Source organism: Squalius cephalus (assembly GCF_949319135.1).
Source record: "Squalius cephalus genome assembly, chromosome: 9".
NCBI lineage: Eukaryota > Metazoa > Chordata > Actinopteri > Cypriniformes > Leuciscidae > Squalius > Squalius cephalus.
The window spans coordinates 38,206,686-38,215,259 of record NC_137130.1 but is presented as its reverse complement, the minus strand read 5'-3'; positions in this window follow the sequence as shown (position 1 = coordinate 38,215,259).

The window sequence follows — 8,574 nt, the reverse complement described above, 5'->3', positions numbered from 1 at the left end:
CTCTTACTCTAACTTCTTGCTTCCCTAAACTGACCTGCTGCGCAGCAGTAATAACAGACAGACATCAGCAAATGTCTTCTAAATGCTTTAATAATGGCCGGGAGAGTCTTCGAGCAGTTCTCAGAGAAACTCTCCCAAGAAGAATCAAGGTCGGAGGATCTCAGACAAATTCCATTGAGAAATCCCACAATGCACAAGAATACCACAGTTTTTATAGTATAGAGGTATGGCATAAATGTCAGGCTGCATTACATAATTTCCCCACTATTTGATTGGTTCTTCATATGCAAACCCCTCTGTTACTAGGTAAAGCAAACTTTGTTTTAATGATGACTTCATTTGTTAATCACAAGATTCTAACAGACTGTCTAGTTTAATTTCCCAAACTTTGTTATTTTTACACACACATACTCACTCACAAAAAGTTTTCCATTGGTTGTGTACAGTACATCCTGTTCCATTAAGGTTAGATGTTAGAAATATGGTTAGTTTAATATACAGTCTAAAATTTCTACGACAGTGTTAACAATTTTTGTGTAAACATGTATTATAATATATATATATATATATATATATATATATATATATATATATATATATATTCAGTGTAAATTGTGATAATCGTAATTAATAATCGCAATTACAATTTCAAGGGAATAATCGGCAATTATGATTTTTGTCATAATCGTGCAGCCCTATGTTGTAAGATGCATACAGAGTGACATGATATTGCATTTGTGTTAATGACTGTATTGCATGTGAAAAGACGGATGCGACAGCTTGAGCAGACTCACAAATGTGCTCGACTATAACAACTCTTCCTCTTCTCAACATGGACTTTACCCCCGGGAGCCTGAGAACTTTACAATATGTAAAGTTCCCGGGTGCGGGGTTTATGTAAATTTTAGGGTTGGTGATGTCACTAACCCAGGAGGAATGTTGTGTTGTCCCTACCAGCCATTTGTTGTAGTCCTTAAAAAATGATTTCTTTAAAAGCAAATATCTTCCTTTGCTTTGAACTTTGAGCGTTGTAACTTTGCAGATGTTGTTTATGCTCAAACAGCAACATTACACACTAATCACCCCTTTAAAATACTATTGAAGTAGCTCCTTTTTAGGTACTAAATCATCATCGGAGGCTGACATGCTGCTCTTACTCTCAGACAGGTGTTGTTGTTGTGCGCGCTTGGTAACATAAATACGGCATGCGTTATCACGTCGCTATGTCATTGATATCGCGATATTACACTTTTTTTTATCATGTAAAAATTTATACCGGTGTTATCGTGGATGGTATGATATGGCACACCCCAGTAAGCAGATATAGCCGCCACATACACCTTTAAGATGGAAGGAGATAATCCAGCAGAGAAACGTTCTTGCAAATAATCAAGTATTGAACCAACGGGGCAGTTGACTGGATCCAATTGACATTCTCTACACCAAGAAGAGAATAGTCTCCACTTCAGTGTAAACAGTCTTCTCGTGGAGGGAGCTCTGGACTGGAGTATGGTCTCCACAACCTCAGTCTAGAGACCAAGTTCTATGAGCTGGGCCCCCTCAGGGGTCAGGCCCACAGTTTCCACAACTATGGGCGAGGGTGATCAATCGTGCCCCCTGCTTGGGACAATAAGTCCCTCCTGATCGGAATCTCCATCGGAGAGCCATCTAGAAGGGACACCAGGTCTGAGAACCAAACTCGGGCCGGCCAGTACAGGGCTACTAATAGTAGACGGGCCCTGTACCGGCGAACCCTCTCCAGAACTCCCGGGAGCAGAGATATCGGAGGAAAAGCATACAAGTGTAGCCTGGGCCACACCTGAACCATCTCCCCAGGGGAGCTGGATGTGTGAGGGAGAACCACATGGGATAGTGAGTTGTCTCTGAAGATGCAAATGGGTCTACTTGTGCTTGACCAAATTTCTCCCATAGGAGCTTCACCGCCTCGGGGTGAAGTCTCCATTCCCCGGGCCTCAGCCTCAACTTTATATATACTGCCCTGAGAGACATTAATTTCCTTTGGGCCCACAGGAGGATCTGGTGAGCCAGTTTGCATAAGTGACTTGACCTCAGACCCCCCTGATGGTTAATGTAAGAGACCACCGATGTGTTGTCCATGCAGACAAGCACATGATGGCTCCTCAGGTCTGGGAGGAAGTGTTTGAGAGCTTGAAACACCGCCATCATTTTTAGCCGATTTATGTGCCAAGAAAGTAGAAGGTCCAGCCACAGTCCTTGCACCAAGCGACCACTTATGATCGCCCCCAACCTGTGAGGGAAGCATCTGTCGTTAGCGTTACACTGCAACAAGAAGCCCCCAACACTGGGCCTTGGGCAAGGAAACAATGTTTTTCTTCCTCATGACTAAGGCACGTAGGCATTGCCGTGTGACCTTGATCATGCGAAACGGATTTCCCCTCGGAGCAAACCCCTTGGTTCTGAGCCACCACTGCAGGGGTCTCATGTACAGGAGGCCAAAAGTTATTACGTTGGACGCAGCTGTCATTAGACCCAACAGTCTCTGAAACTGTTTCACAGTGAGTGACTGGCCTAGTTTTACCCCATTTATGGCTGAGACAGAGCATCAATGCTATACGAACAGGGGAAAGTTGTGCCTGCCTCTTTGAATCCCAAACCATGCCTAGAAACGTGGTTGTTTGAGCTGGAAGGAGCACACTCTGCTTGGTGTTGAGCCTCAGTCCAAACTTTCTCATGTGAGACAGAACGACATCTCGATGCCGAACAGCCATCTGCTCGGATTGAGCTAAAATCAACCAGTCGTCGATATAAGTCAACATGCGAATGCCCTGGAGTCTCAGTGGAGCCAGAGCTGCATCCACGCATTTTTTGAAAGTGCAAGGTGATAAACCTAGGCCGAAGAACCCGAAATGGTAGGCATCGCCCCCGAAAGCGAACCTAAAGAACTTCCTGTGATGAGGATGGATGGCTACATGGAAGTACCCATCCTTCAAATTTATCGTAACAAACCAGTCCTTGGACTGAATCTGTGACACAATCTGTTTGAGTGTAAGCATTTTGAACTTAAGTTTCTGAACCCTGTGGTTTAGTTGACGCAGGTCTAGAATAGGACGCAGCCCTTCTTTGGAACAGTGAAGTAACGGCTGTAAAACCCTGACTCCCTGCTGGGAGGATGAACCCTTTCTATAGCCTCCTTTCACAGAAGATTCTATACTTCTTGCTCCATAACCAAAGCCTGCTCGGGGTCCACCACCGTAGGGAGGACCCCTAGAAATCTGTGCGGACGAGAACCAAACTGAATTCTGTAACTTTTTTCTATTGTGAGCAGGACCCAATGAGATATATTTAGCAGTTTTTTCCATGCTTCCAGAAAATCTGCTAATGGGACCAGCCTCTCGAGACTGGCCTCTGGTATTGGTCGAACAGCCACCTCTGCGCCCTGAAACGGCGAACCGGCAGGGAACAACTGAACTGGCAGCACTGCGGCCCTAGAGGGTGCCGAAGAGAAACGGGCACCGTGTAATGAAGTGGAATCTGTTTCAGGACTTCTTCTTAGTCGAAGCCTTCTTTGAGATGTGGACAGTCCCCAGATCTTGTCTATCTTTCGAAAGTTTCGACTGCGACCGCCACCCAGACCCCCCTGATTGTTGAGGAGCCCAAGTGGTGACTCTTTGCTTTTGTTGCACTCTATGGGACCATCAGCAAGGAAGAATTTTTTTAAATGCCGCTGCTTGTTTCTCCGCCCCCTGAAACCTCTCAACAACATTATTTACTGAATCGCCGAAGAGGGCAGAAGGCGAGAGCGGAGCGTTCCATAACTGTACGTACACACCGCCGCCGACTTGAGCTGCAAAGAAGCTCTGGCCGCCCTGTCAAGGACGCTTGTCAAATAGTATGGGGAAGCTTGTTGGTGCTTTGGCCTCTCTGACGTAGCAGCATTCTATGTTCGATCATGGGAGAAGAGAAGTGTCACACCATGAAATGTAAACAGAAAAAACAAGCAATACATTGACACTAGAAACCTTTTATAACGAAAGCATTTTTATAACCGTTTGGTCGGGAAAAAAAGAATAATTAGCTATTATTATTATCATTATTATTTGCATTAGTTCGCGAATCGGACGTGTAGCCTATGGCATGCGTTGTGCAATTATCTCGGCAGTTTAGGATATCGCACAAGATTTGTCAACACAGAAAACATTTCATCACTGGAGAGTTTTTTTTCAACACCATCGTATCAATTGATTTTGATTATTATGCATGAGGGAGAAAGAGCAAGACAGCGCTCGTGTTGTTTGAAGACGGTGAAGGTGAGTGTGCGCATGGCCAGGGCTCTTTCTCTCTGCTCGTTCTATATATGCCCTGTCAAGCGCGCCCTGTTAAACTGACAGGACTTAAAAACACATGCAAATGATAAACTTTCACTCTATGATGGTTAAACTGTGCAATTAATCCGCTTAAATGATACATCGTGCAACCCTACTGGCAAGACAGAGACAAATTTGAGTATCTATCAGTACTAGTTAAAAATATTATAAATCATCAGCATGCACTTCAACAACTCACCGGAGACATCAACTATCCCAGCTATTTTATCCCATGCCTCGTTCTTTTGTAACTGGTCCCTATATGCAAACAATGTCATATTATAAATGATAGGAAACCCAGCAACAGCAAATTGGCTTCTCCTCCAATTTCTCGGAGCTAATGTTTTGGTAGGAACGAAAGTTTACATCGCATGTTTCTCCGGAATCAGCCAGCGCGAAGGACTTCTATATTCCGATTGGTTGCTGGCATTTTGCCGCTGCTTGCCGCTGAACATTAACTGCTCAAGTCGGCGGCGGTGTGTACGTACAGTAAGAGACAAATCTGTAGCACACAATTCTTGAATTGCATCAGCGCTTACTTCCTCACTTTCATCTAGGTCCCTTAGCATGTCAGCCTGATATGCTTGTGTCACAGGTCGGGATGGGCCGAACCAGGCTACACCCACCCCTAGACCAAGAACACTTTGAGGAGCGTGCCAGAGACGAGACCAGAGACAGAGGATAAAGAGTAACAATTTTATTGAGAATAAAATAATTGATAATCCTAATCTAAAAGTCTTCTTCTCTCCCTCGTCCAGGGAGGATCCAAGGCGGGGCAAAGCAGACACGACCTTCCCCACAGGCGGCGATTCCCAGTGAGGAGTACTGGACAGGTAAGTAGTGGACAGGTGAGTTCCTCACAGGTAGGTAGATGATCCAAGCTTCCTTTCCTCTTTCACGTGAGGGGGACAGTTCCCAGCAGTCAATAATGGGCAGGTAAGTATCTTACAGTAAATACGTTGTCAACGTTCCTTCTCTCAAGCTGGTATCAGGTGCACAGTGGGAGGTAATGGACGGGTGAGTTCTCCGATGAGCGGATGGTCAAAGCTTCCTCTCCTCTTTCACGTGGGGGACAATTCACAGCAGTCGATAATGGGCAGGTAAGTATCTTACGGTAAGTAGGTTGACCGAGCTCCTTCTTCCACGCTGGTATCAGGTTCACAATGGGAGGTGGTGAACAGGTGAGTTCTCCGATGAGCGGATGGTCAAAGCTTCCTCTCCTCTTTCACGTGGGGGACAGTTCACAGCAGTCGATAACGTGTAGGTAGGTATCTTACGGTACGTAGGTTGACCGAGCTCCTGCTTCCAAGCTGGTATCCGGTTCACAATGGGAGGTGGTGAACAGGTGAGTTCTCCGATGAGCAGATGGTCAAAGCTTCCTCTCCTCTTTCACGTGGGGGACAGTTCACAGCAGTCGATAATGTGCAGGTAGGTATCTTACGGTAAGTAGGTTGACCGAGCTCCTTCTTCCAAGCTGGTATCAGGTTCACAATGGGAGGTGGTGAACAGGTGAGTTCTCCGATGAGCGGATGGTCAAAGCTTCCTCTCCTCTTTCACGTGGGGGAAAGTTCACAGCAGTCGATAATGTGCAGGTAGGTATCTTACGGTAAGTAGGTTGACCGAGCTCCTTCTTCCAAGCTGGTATCAGGTTCACAATGGGAGGTGGTGAACAGGTGAGTTCTCCGATGAGCGGATGGTCAAGCTTCTTCTCCTCTTCTACACCAAGGGCGATTACCACGGTAAGAAGTGGACAGGTAGAACTGCAACAGGTCCTCCGTAAACACCGTACGAGACTTCCCCTAGGGCAGAAGGGGGCAAGCTCAGGAGCGGTGTACAACTCCCACGGATGTCTTGGGAGGGCGAGTACTTCGCACCCTACAGGTGGACTTCAGGGCTGTAGCGGACTCACGGTCACAGGTAGAACGGCTCACGTGTGTCGTAGGAAAGACGGGGACTTCACACCATACAGGTGGCTTCAGGGCTGTAGCGAACTCACAGTCACAGACTGAGCTGGGCTTTCTCTAGGGCAGACAGAATCATAACTTCACACAGCAGTATAGTGTTTCTCACATGTGTCGTGGGGAAGACAGGAACTTCACACCGTCCAGGTGGGCTTCAAAGCTGTAGCGGACTCACAGTCACAGACTGAACTGGGCTTTCTATGTGTCGTGGGGAAGACAGGAACTTCACACCGTACAGGTGGGCTTCAAGGCTGTAGCGGACTCACAGTCACAGACTGACCTGGGCTTTCTATGTGTCGTGGGGAAGACAGGAACTTCACACCGTACAGGTGGGCTTCAGGGCTGTAGCGGACTCACAGTCACAGACTGAACTGGGCTTTCTCCTGGGTCTCGATCTAAAGAGCGAAGGATCGGCGGTGTGAGGAAGGAAGTTCTAAACACTTCTTCATAGGCATGAACTGGATTCGCTTCACCATCCGAACGGAAGGAGGAGATAAGAACGGCAGAGAATCAGTTTAATTCACTCAGTGTTATTCATACAGCGCACTCCAAGCACTTCAACCCACATCTATCTCAGTATCAAGCGTGCAATAGGAGATTCAATAATCAATTACTTATCTTCACTCTCCCATCCAGACGATGTACTTTCCTCTTTCCCTCTCTCTCTCCGTCTTCAATTCCTCATACACACGATATTCCTTTTTCCTCGCAACAAGCCCTCAACGACACACTTCAGAGAACACTTCCCAACAGGAACAAGTCACATCCAAGCGGGGGAAAAAAACACCACAAGCAGGGGAAGAACAACGCTCACTTTCTCTTCCTCTGACTTTTTATACTCTCATGAGCTAGCGTGGCCCCATCCAAACGCTCAGCGCACATTACCCACACCTGCTGTCAATCCGCCACTAGGTTACCATAGCGACAGGCACTCACTCAGGCTTTGGGACGGTGTTTCGCTTCCCAAATCTCAGCGGGGACATTTCTCTAGCAGGGATAGTCCCGGGCTTATTTGTCACCCCGTGACACTTGCAATATATACACATTGTATGCAAACATGCTGCAGCCTGACCTGCTGCCGAACTCACTTTACCCACCAGCGTCAATGTAGCTTTGAGAGGCTTGGTGGGTAATGTCTGGGACTTTAGTGATGATACAGACTCAGGAGAGAGATAGCTCGCAAGCGTCTCTTCAGCTCGAGGCACATAAACATGTTGTTTTGTTTCAGCCCTGTGATATTACTATAGCTTGACGTTTGAGGGCTGAAAACACAATATGAGACCGGTTTCTTCCACATTTCAACACCTCAGTGTGGAGATAGGGAAAAAAACAGCAGTCCCCGACGAGGAGGCTGTGATCTGGATGGTAAACGTTTATCCAGCAGGCATTCTTTTGTACTTCCTTCTTTTTCGGCTGGCCAATCGATATTTAATTTAGCTACAGCACGAGTCACAACCTCCATAATCTCCTCATAAGCTGGGGTATGAGGTGGTGAATCCTCAATATCCCCTGCATCAATGCTTACAACATCCAGATCCTCAGAACTGGATAACTGTAGCACTGGTGCCTCACCCCGAGGAGATAAAACTGCAGCGGGTGCTTCTTCCTGAGATAAAGCACTGGATCTGGCAGGTGAAGGCTGAGATATATCGGTCTCAAACCCCTCTGTCAGAACCATTTGCGAACCCCATGATGAGCATGGTTTGAGATCCGAACCATGAGGAACGAGAGCCGAACCGTCCTCCTCAAAGAATGATCGGCGGGAGTGGAGTGTCCTCACAGACAGCTTCTCACAATGCTCACAGTCAGCCCCCTCGAGAACTGACTGGGCATGATCCATTTCCAAACAATCAACACAAAGATCGTGTGTATCCTCACCCATAAGGAAACAAGGGCAGGGAAAAGCACACTTCTTAAACCGCTGCTTGTTCACCATAATATATATATATATATATATATATATAAATATGTGTGTGTGTGTGTGTGTGTAACTGCAGTGCCAATCCAACACTAAATAGACAGAAACAGTATCACAGACAGCGCTTGCTGAGGACACAGAAGCTAGTGTGGTCTGTTTCTGGGTATGCTTTATAGTTTCCTGGTCCGTGATGTCACCCACCTATGATATCTCATCACACCATTGGCCTAATTTCACACGGGCTTCATGATGCAATCACGCAGGGGCGTTCCCACAGAGTCTCGACGCAGCAATATTTGAGGTAATCGGTTACATAAACCCGTAAATTCAAAGAAACAAATTCATAAAA